Genomic DNA, 11666 nt, shown 5'->3' with positions numbered 1-11666 from the left:
ATTTCACTCATCACTGTACCCAACCACTGTGCTTCCCCTGTATCTGGGACAGCACTGGTTCAGATGCCATCTTGAAACTTTTATGCCCAACTGACTTCAAATGACAATCCCCTGAATTATGCCTTCCAGGTACCTAGGATTACAGCTTTGAGCCACTGTGCCTGGCTAAAAGTATTTCTAAACATCCCATTTGTGTTACATCAGAATAACACATAAAGGTGCCTTTTCCTAAAGCAAAACTAAATACAGATTTTATTCATGAAACTGAGGTTAATTGCCAAAGATACTCAACATTTCCCTTCGTTCATAACTATTCACTAAATAAATTTGCACTAATGATATTAACACGAACCTCCCACCAAGCAATTGAAGAACTGTCCCTCAGTTCTTCAGCTCAAGGCTAATGCTCTACTACTTGAGCCACAGCACCACTTCCGGTTTTCAGGTGTTTTATTGGATTTAAGAGTCTCTCAGACTTTCCTGCCTGGGCTGGCTTTGAACCATGATCCTCAGATCTCAGTTTCCTGAGTAGCTAGGATTACAGGCGAGAGCCACCTGTGACCTGCTTTGTCCCTGAGCTTTTTTGCTCAAGGAGAGTGTTCTACTACTTGAGCCACAGCTCTACTTCTGCTCTTTTTTTTTTGCCCAAGCTGTCTTCAAACTTCAGTCCTCTAGTCTCAGCCTCCTGAGTTGCTAGGATTATAGGCATGAGATATAAGTGCCCACCTCCTAAGATGTATTTTCATATTAAATACAAATATAATCTACAATTGTCAAAATGATTGTCCCTTTAGTCTCATTTACTGATTCCATAACTTACTAATATATAAAGCAAAAGAAAATTCAGAAAAGATTAAGAAATGTATCATCTCAATTAAAATGTTTTATGGAAAAGAGTAGGATAAACCAAAACTATCTTTGTAACAAATCAATCTAAAATGTGAAAACTAAATAAGGAAGTCTATGTTTTCACACACAAAATCCAAGATGTTTGATTACAAAATCTGAGTTTTATGCATAATTTGTTTCTAAACAAAGTGTTTTCCTGTACCTAAAATGCACAAAATAAATAGCTTCAAACTGCTAAACTTTACAAGGCTACCTAAAAAATTATTTCCCTTTCTTAAGCTGCTCCAACACTTTTTCTACAATCAACGTAATCATGAGTAAAAAGTAGTGAAATACAAATTTGCATTAGAGTTAACATTCAATTTTCCTCAAAAAGTGCTTAACATCTACAATTCATCATCTTCTGAAACCTTTGTGGTCTATTTTGTCTGTATATACCATAATCAAGTACCTTACTAGTTTTTGGTCTGAGATGGGGACTCAAACTTGGTACCTGATGCTTTCGTTCATTGTCTAGCACTGTTCCAACTGAGTCATGCATCTAACTCAGTTTTTATTCATGGTGTCAGTACTGAGGCTGGAAGGCCTGGCCTCAAGTTCTCATTTTGCTTTTCCCACTGATAGTTAGCACTCTGCCACTTGAGACACACCTCTGGTTCTGGCTTTTTGTTGGTTAACTTGTTAGATTTGTTGCTTTATCTGTTCTGCCTGGCTTTAAGCCTCTATCCTGAGAAGCTAGGATTATGACATGAGCCACAGGTACTGGGCTGTTGTCACTTCTTTCAAAGAAAGTATATATATTCCCATTTCCATGTGTCATTGTTTGAGGCAATAAACAGCCCTGTGACTATCCAAATCAAGAGAATATTTCATATGAACCAGCCATTTCACTTACTGAAATCACTATTCAACATGTTATTCATAATTTATACTACTTTTCAGATACTAAGAGCTATACATGCATTCTTTCATTTAATCATCAAGATCACTGGATGTAGTCATTTGCATCTGTAATTCTGGTATTTGAAAGGATATCAAGAGGATCAAAGTTTGAAGCTAATCTCTTAAATTCAGGAGATCTCATCTCAACCAATAAAGTGTTACACAGTCCAGGCCAACAGCCATAAATGTGAAACCCTGTTCAAAACATAACAAAAGCAAAGCCGGGTGCCAGCAGCTCACACCTGTAATCCTAGCTACTCAGGAGGCTGAGATCTGAGGGTCATGGTTCAAAGCCAGCCCAGGTGGGAAAAGCCGTGGAACTCTTATCTGCAATAAACTACCTGAAAATCGGAAGTGCTGCTGTGGCTCAAGTGGTAGAGTACTAGCCTTGAGCTGAAGAGCTGAGGGACAGTGTGCCCAGGCCCAGAGTTCAGGCCCCATGACTGGACCCCCCACCCCCCAAAAAAAGGATAGTGCCCAGGCCCATAGTTCAAACCCCAGGACCAGCAGGTGGGGAGGGATAGGCGGGAGATACTAGGTGTTGATAATTATTTACATATGTCAGCTTGACTGGGCTATGTTTGGTCAACCTTATTCTGCGTGTTTCTGTGAGCATGAGTTGAACATTTAAATCAAGAGATTTAGTCTCAGTGGTAGAGTGCTTGCCTCGCATACATGAGGGCCCTGAGTTTGATTCCTTAGCACCACATAAACAGAAAAAAAGCCAGAAGTGGTGCTATGGCTCAAGTGATAGAACACTAGCCTTGAGATGAAGCATAAACAGAAAAAGCCAGAAGTGGTGCTATGGCTCAATTGGTAGAGTACTCTCCTTGAGCTGAAGAGCTGAGGGACAGTGCCCAGGCCCAGAGTTCAAACCCCACGACCGACAAAAAAAAAAAAAAGAAAGAAAGAAAAAAGGTATCATCTCCTTCTGCTTGTCTTTAAGCTGAGAAATCAGTTCTTTACTGACTTTTGACTCTATTTTTACAAGCCTTCAGACAAGAAGTGTACCCAAAAGGATATCCTGGTTCTCAAGTCTTCAAAATAAGAGTAATCTCTATATGATCAGTCCTCTCCCTTCTCCCCCCACCCCAAGTATTTACCTTATTGGCACATGTCAGCAATTGTGTTGATTCTGTTTCTTTGCAGAACTCTAATATTCTTTCTTTCTTTTTTTTTTGGTCGGCCATGGTGCTTGAACTCTGGGCCTGGGCGCTGTCCCTCAGCTCTTCAGCTCAAGGCGAGGGTTCTACCACTTGAGCTACAGCGCCACTTCCGGTTTTCTGGTGGTTTATTGGAGATAGGAGTCTCACGGTTTCTCCTGCCCGGACTGGCTTTGAACCGCGATCCTCAGCCTCCTGAGTAGCTAGGATTACAGACGTGAGCCACCAGCGCCCAGCTCTAATATTCTTTTAAAAGTTACAATTTTGTTGAAGCAAAGTTTAAAATTTACAAATGTGCTTGTGAAAAACGTACTGAAAACTCCTACGTAATAGAAATTTCAGAAGTATCTTTGGAAAATATAAAAATAGTTGACCTAGGTTGCTTACACCTATATCTTAGCTACTCAGAAGGCTGAGGTCTGAGGATTGCCATTTGAAGCCAGCCAGAAAAGTCAATGAGATTCCTAGTTCCAATTAACCCTCAAACACACCAGAAGTAAAGGTCTGTTGCTCAAGTGGTATCATTCAAGGCCCTGAGTTTAGCATCTCCCACCCAGTAACTGCAGAGATAAAAATAAAAGTAAAAAAAAAAAAAGAAGACAAGAATGACAACTAGTCAGGTAGGTGCCAGTGGGAGCTAAGGATTATGGCTCAAAGATAAAGACCAGCATGGGCAGAAAAGTCTATGAAGATTCTTACCTCCAATTAACAAGCTAAAAGCCAGAAGTAGAGGTGTGGTTCAAGTGTCAGAGTGTAAGTCATGAGTGAAAAAGCTAAGGGATAGCACCCCAAGTCCTGAGTTCAAGCCCCATTACTGACACAAAAACAAAAATAGAAAGAAAAAGGAAAATTTAACAATAAATATGTCATCAGATAAATCTGACAAAATATGATCAAAACTTGTATGTATCTGAGAAAGGATTTCAGGGGTTGGGGGTTTAGCTCAGTGGAAGAGCACTTGCCTAGCAAGTCCCTGAATTCACTCCTAGGCTTTCTGGCTTCAAGTGACAATCCTCAGATCTCAGCCTTCTGAGTAGCTAAGATTTTAAGTGTAAATCACCTGTGCCAGCTATCTTGATTTTTACAAAGATACTTTTGAAATTTCTTTTAAGTAGGAGTTTTTAGTACATTTTTCATAAGCACATTTTTAAGCTTTAAACTTTGCTTCAACAAATTTGTGACTTTTAAAAGAATATTAGAGTTCTCCAAAGAAACAGAACCAACAGAATTGACTGATATGTCCCCCCCCAAAAAAACTATAATTTTAATTTTGTTGGCAGATACTATTACCAATCAATTCTCCCAAATTTGGTTTGCAGGTTGATATAATTCCAATTTTACAAAACTTCCAATGGCTTGTATCCCTCCCCCCTTAGAAGATTAAGAAGTTAGAGCAAGAAGATCCTATATTAAGTTTAGGTGCCAAGACTAGAGGCCTACTGGTGCTCCCAGGAATTTGAAGATGTCTACTAGTCTAAGAGGGTTTTTTTGTGTGCTGGTACTTGAACTCAAACCCAAAGAACAGAAGTGGGATTATTCTGTCACATTTTAAGAAAACATTTGGCTGGTAGAATGGATATTTTTACATTGACATGTCCAACCATCACTGAAATTTGAAATTCGTGCTGTGGATATTCTTTTTTTTTGGGGGGGGGGAGAGAGGGACTGGTACTGGGGCTTGTAGAGCTCCACAAATACAAGCCAACATATCTCAAGTGAAAAACGGCCAGGGGCACCTCTGTGCATTCCCAGAAAGTAGCACATTTTTGTGAGCCAGGTATCACAGAATTATTGACTACACACTAGCATTCACACAGTATTATTTCCTAAGTTATGTTTCTGTTATATTTAGTATGCTTAATTTTAACTTTTGATTTGTTTTGTTTTTTTGGGTCCAGTCGTGGGGACTGAACTCTGGGCCTGGGCGCTGTCCCTCAGCTCTTCAGCTCAAGGCTAGTGCTCTACCACTTGAGTCACAGCGCCACTTCCAGCTTTTTTCTTTTTGCTTATGTGGTGCTGAGGAATCGAACCCAGAGCCTTAGGCATGCAAGGCAAGTGCTCTACCACTGAGCCACCTTCCCAGCCCCACTTAATTTTAACTTTTAAGTACTAAATTTATATATTTTTAAATTTAAATTCATTTCTAATTTTAATTTACAACTGCATTTTTCAAGTCACATAAAAATTTGAGTGGAATGGATTCAATATTAGAATTGTTATTGGGAGAATTTGACACCAGAATCAAAAAGATTAAACAGCCCTAACCAGAAATCAATGGTACAAATGTATTTATCAATCCATCTTTCAAAGGAGTTTTTGTTCTTATAAACAGCCTGTAACATTAAGATACTGCATGCCTTTCTACAAAAGATAGCACAAAACAATAATTTAAGTTCCCTCAAATAGAAGGGGTGGGGGGGAAACAACAGATTTCCATTCATGTATTCAACTGCTTTCATACTATATTTCTCCTAAAATCCACGGCTGCCAAATCATGATAAATTTTCATTGCTTTTACAATTTTAGGAAAGCTATAACTACTTATTGTTTGAAACTTAAGAGTATTCAGAAAGCAAAGAACACCCTCCCCCTCATAGTGCAGAGATAAACACTAAGCTGGCCTGTTCCTTCAATCACCCTGCATCATATTATCAAACCCAGTAATTTCTACTCCACTTTTTACTGAATATTATTACATTCCCATTACTTTAATCCTTACACTTTTCTCTAAGACTTAACATTGTAACTTGTTTCAAAAGCAATTTAAGTTCATTACAGAAAATCAGAAAATAGAGCAAAGAAGGACATAAAACACCCATAATTCTGCTCACCAGGACACAGCTGCTATCAGTATGTTGTATGGTTTCCAAGTACCTTTCTTCTTGCATATATGTAAATGATCCTATGTCCAAGAAAGCCTATATCTGAAGGCTTCATAAAATGGGCTATCACGTACATAGTGCTAAGAACGAGGGCTCTGAAAACAGCCAGCACTGAAGAAACTCAGCTCTACCCCTAATTAGGAGGATGATACTAACTTCACTGTGTCTCAACTTCCTAGTCTACAAAACACAGACAAAGAAAGAAAGAAAGAAAGACAGACAGACAAAGACCTGAGCAAAATGCTTCCCCCAATACATGAAAAGTACTTGGTAAAAATATCCCATTATACCATATGAAATATTCTGTAACCTTATTTTTCACCTAATACATTCAGGCAATTCCCTCCACGTCAACTAAGACAATTCTCCATCTTCCTTTTTTAATAATATAAGAACAGTAGCTTGGGGTGCAACATAAGCCACTACCAAAGCCCCATCACTTTGGTCAAGGTGACCTACTGTGGACTAGCATATACAGGGTCTGAGGACTCCAGGCAAACCAGTTTCCTTACTAAGACTAGGAAAGTCAAGTTAAACAGGTTAACATGCCCCCAGGTCTCCTCTCTCATTGATGTGGTACATACAATCCATGGGACAATCCACAGGCCACACAGTTTGGCTTCTAAGTAAAATTGTCATTGCTGCCTATACTATTTATGAGAAGATTCTATCTTCAGAGTAATCATCTTTCAAAATAATGGTAGGCTAAAAAGAAACTGAGAAACCCATCTCTGGCTGTGTTTGAAGCTGATACAATGCTAAAATTTTCAACTGATACAAAGTAGCTAGACAGGTGGTATACATTTGTAATCCTAACATTCAGGAGACTTGAGACAGGAGGATCACAGATGAGATTTTTTTTAAAATGCTACAAAATATCCATCTACATAGATGAATAATACCACATCTTAAGTGTCATGCTTTTTACTGTCACAAAAAAACAGCCAAGTTAGAGATACAAAAGACCTTCATCTTTCTAACAATAACAATTTGATACTAAATTTAAGTAATTTTCAAATTTCAAGGGTTGGTGAGAACCAGAAACACCATGTTGCTAAAAAGGGCAAATGACTACATTTTTATCTGTTACTCTCCACTGAGCTATCCCCTATTCCTCTACGTGAATGCTTTTCCTCACAGTAGTTAGAAGAACCTCTTCTTTAGGCATTTATTCTATCTCTCTGAGAGCCAAGATCCCAAGTTCTATTTTCCCATAGTGATGGCAATAAGATTCAGACTATAAAGGACAGCATTCAGGTCTTGATACTTGAGGGCATCATTATCTAGGTGTTGGGTTGCTCCTCACTCCTGTTGCCCATCTCTTCAGCTATTTCCAAGCACTAATCTGAATCTTAGATTCCAATATTGCCTACCTACTTGTTCCCCTGCTAAAAGTCTCATCTCCCAAATTCTAAACCATCCCTGTGATGTTAAAAGCTCTCTGGTAACAACCTCACTGTCAAACTCAAACCATACCACATATTTCACTTCTAACCATGAATATTACTTCATATGGAGACAGATGTCTACAACGGTGGTTTTCCTCCTGAACATTTTGAAGACATTCTGCTTTGACAAATGATCTGTCAGTCTGAACATATGCTTGGCTCAGGTGGCCTTGCCTTATTTTCTAGTGTTGACCTAAAATGTGTCTTGGTATGAATTTATTTTTACTATATTGGTTGGGGTCCGTTGTACTTCTGGAACCTAAAAACTCATTACAAAAAGACAAAAGAAAGAAGAAAAGAAGAAAGGAAGGAAAAGAAAGAAGAAAGAGACAGAAAGAATTCAGCCAGCACATCTTCTTATAGTGCCCCTCCTCCATTCCCTCTTTCTGGAAGCTTGCTGGAAGCTTGCAGAGGTATACTGGACTGGACTTTATCATTCTAAAGTTCATGAATCTTAACCTCTCATTTTCCATCTCTTTATCCCTCAATACTGTAGTCTGAGCAATTTCCCCCCAATCTCCTTTAAAAAATCAATAGTTTTCTCTTCCATTATATCTACTTGGCTGTTTAACCTGTCCATTGAGGTTACTTTTTTAAATTTAATGACCATAATTTTCTTTTATAGAAGTTTTATTTGGTTCTTTCCCAAATCTGTGTTCATTTTGTAAACTGTTCTTTCATTATGGTCTTTTATTTCTAATAATTTTAAATAAAGTCATCTCTTTCATGTGTTCTATCATCTCTACCTCCTGGACCACTAATTCTCCTATTTGTAATATCTGCTGACTCTCCTTAACAGTGACTCATTTCCTAAGGGCCTGGACCATTTCTGATTGGCAAACTCATCTTTAGCATGAGTTTTCCTCTGCAAGAGTCCTACATTTTAATTTGCTCTACAGGATAGTTTCACACTTACTTCTGAAGGCTCTATTCGTTTTCTTAGTTCTAAACTAGATCTTATGCTAATTTCTCAGTGTGAGCGTTAATTCCACTGGAGAAAAATGGTAAATCTGAACCTTGCCCTATGGTGAGCTGTAACCTTAGATTTAAGAGTCTTTATTCCTAATAGTCATAACCCCAAAGAAGACAGCAAGTTCCTCTGCACTTTCCCAGATACGATATCATTCTTTCACCTACGGAAAAACCCTTCAGGTTCTAGGCTAAGGACCTCATGGTCACTTTTCCATTTTATTTAGACATAAGGCATGTCTCTTGCTTCTTTAGGAGACCCACCACCACTAAACGCTAGGAATCTGTATCCACAGCTGAACACTATTACAGACCTAGAGCTCTTGATTAACTGCCCTAGTGCAGAATTTTCATCTTGTTTCTGGTACCTGGGGATTTCAGTCTTTCAAGCTCACAATTGCTTTTGTTATTGTTACATTTTTCTCACAGTTTCTATGTGTTCATAACAGTGTGGGAATTTGAGTCCTTTATATCAGCTCTGGTGGCAATATGGCTAGAAGCTTCTAATAGTCAAATTTTGAACCTGAAAGAACGTTACAGAACTATGATGAATATTTTCTATTTTTCCAGATGACAATAATCCAGATTCTTTTCCATCCTCAAGAGAAGGTCTTAAGTTTAAAATAAGTATTCCCAAGGCATTTTAAGATTATTTTGTCACTATGCATTTCAAATGCCTTCATAGGTCCACAGTATGAGAACAAAACTAGTGACACCACTTTGTCCATTCATTTATGATCAGTCTATGTTATACTCATAGAATTGCAGTGAAAGTATGTCAGGAATATCACAATAGCTCAACTAATCAACAAATCTAATCGCTATTTCTTGGTCCCCATATTATTTACCTCACTCTGCAACCATTCTATTACTCCAGTTTTCCTATCCCTGTACTGCCCCCCATTCAAGGATTTATCATTTGTGGATTCTCACCACTGTTCCCTACCTCTCCTATGGCACGCCCTCTCTTTGCAATTCATCCAGTAAATCTCAGTCATCCCATTACTACTTAACACTCCTGTAGCTGTGTCAACTGCTCACATTCACACTCTGTACTACAGTGGCTCATGAGTTTATTCAGGAACTGAGTAAGGAGTGACTCCTTCCCACCAAAGGGCAAGTAACAACAGCAACACCTAACACTTAATGGTACATACCATGTATCAGATAAGGGGCTTAACATCATGTATGAGATCACATCCACTGATCTTTCCAACAGCTGTATGAAACAGGTAAGATTGTTATACAGTTCTTTAGGGATGAGGAAAGGAAGGTTTAAAGAAGATTATGTAAACAATCCAAGAAAGCACAGCGAGCAAGAGGTTGGATTCGTTTTATTCTATGCCAGGTTTATCCTTTTAAAGTATGTGCTGCACTGTCTCCACAAATATTTATAGCGAAAGCTCCTCTTATGATTATTAAATCCACCTCCCATTTATAGCAAATCATCCCTCTTCTAATTGCAGAACTCACCTATCTGAACACCTCCCTAATGCCTGTCTGTAATCATGGACACATTCAAAACCACATTAATTGACCACACTGCCCAATCTGAAGTGATCCAATCTCAATGAGTTACTGCACTAACCACCTACTCATGCAAGCTAGAAATCTGGACATGACCTTTGATACTTTCTCACTCACACAGTGCATACAACCTATTACCAAACTCTACCCACTTTTGCCCCTTAAATCTCTCTGAACTGTAACAATATTAGTCTCCAAAACTACCACTCTAAACCCTAGCAGCTACTTCCACTTCCTCTGCTGCTGCTCCTAGCTCAACTAGTCATTCATTGTCATTTCTTCCAGCCATTCTCAAGTTTTACAACAGAAAATGTTTCCACTTAGGGTGATAATTTTTAAATATAAACTTGATCACTTCACAAAATTGTGGACTCAGGATGAAAGTTTTCAGTCAATTGTGGAGATTCTGAAGCTACAGGAATACAAAGATTAGCAACAGCTGGGTTTCAACCAAAAAGCAATTTTTTTCCCCATAACTCCAGAATAACACCAAACAGAAACATCAGCAAACAGATGATGACAAAGAGGACAACACCTGAGGGATTGATGGTGGTAGTGCTGCTGAGAATCAAACTAAGGGTCTCACACATTTCAGCACACGACTCATTCCTGGGCTCACCTGAGACAGAGCTAAATCCCAAACCCACCCTAAGTTTCAAGGTATCCCTCCACTAATATACTGTAACACACACACACACACACACACACACACACACACACACACACACACACACACACACACACACACACACACACACACACACACACACACACACACACACACACACACACACACACACACACACACACACACACACACACACACACACACACACACACCTTTCCAATTAAATCCTCCAAGTAATTTAGACTGAGTTTCTAGCTTGCCACTAGTAAAAGACTTAGCTAAGAAAGAATTCAGAAAAGCCAAGATGCACACTTAAAGGCAGCAGGGGAGGCAATGCCTATAAGGGGGAAAAAACAAACAAAAACAAATTCTACATACATAATTCTGCAAAAACACACTTGGCTAGAAAATACATAAACATGCTCAATGTTTGCAAACTCATGTAACTCCTTTTAAGTGTAATATAAAATATTTTGAGGTAAGAGTCATGTTTTCTTTTAATGTTTTGCAAATCACCATAGCTTACTATAAAAGCTGAATTTTAAACATGTACACATAGAAGCATGACTATACAATAATATAAGTGATGAAGTTGCATGCCTCACTACTCCCTTTGGAAATAGTTTATACATGCTCTCCCAAAAGTAAAATCTTTTTGTTTGTAGTGACACCATACTACTTTTGTATTTCCTAATTGTAATCTTACATTGTGCACTTAGTCAAAAAATTTTATATATGCCCTAAGTATACTGAGAGGTTGTGTCATGTAAGGAAAAATTAGCTATGGAAAACATAGATTGTATTCTATATAAACACTTTTTCTGTTGCCATCCGGTGGTTCATATATAAAAATCAGTGCTGACACCCATCATTTAGAAGGGCTTGATCACACAAAATCAAAATCTCATTCTCTTCCGCATCATGCCTAATACCTAGAACTTCTATTCATTTTGAAAATACGCCCTTTCTCATGAGAAAACAACAAATAATATACATAAATAATCCTGGAGATGATTGCCTTCACCTAAGTAGGACTGGTCAAACCTACATCATAAAGAAGCCCTCTTTACTCCAAAATCTAAAATATGTTCCTAACTAGCCTGCCTGTGTTGCTAAAATTCCCATCAACTATTGTTAATGGAGGTAAGTAGGTAGAGAGCTCCCAAACATCCGTCTCCCTGAATCAATGCAGCCATTCCTTGACTATCTAAATCATTGCAGCCATTTTTTGGTTATGTCTCTACATTCCCCCCCCCCC

The sequence above is a fragment of the Dipodomys spectabilis genome, unplaced genomic scaffold (assembly GCF_019054845.1).
Source record: "Dipodomys spectabilis isolate Male_0828 unplaced genomic scaffold, ASM1905484v1 ptg000054l, whole genome shotgun sequence".
Classification (NCBI taxonomy): Eukaryota; Metazoa; Chordata; class Mammalia; order Rodentia; family Heteromyidae; genus Dipodomys; species Dipodomys spectabilis.
The sequence above is the reverse complement of the archived record's forward strand: the minus strand, read 5'-3'. Positions refer to the sequence as shown.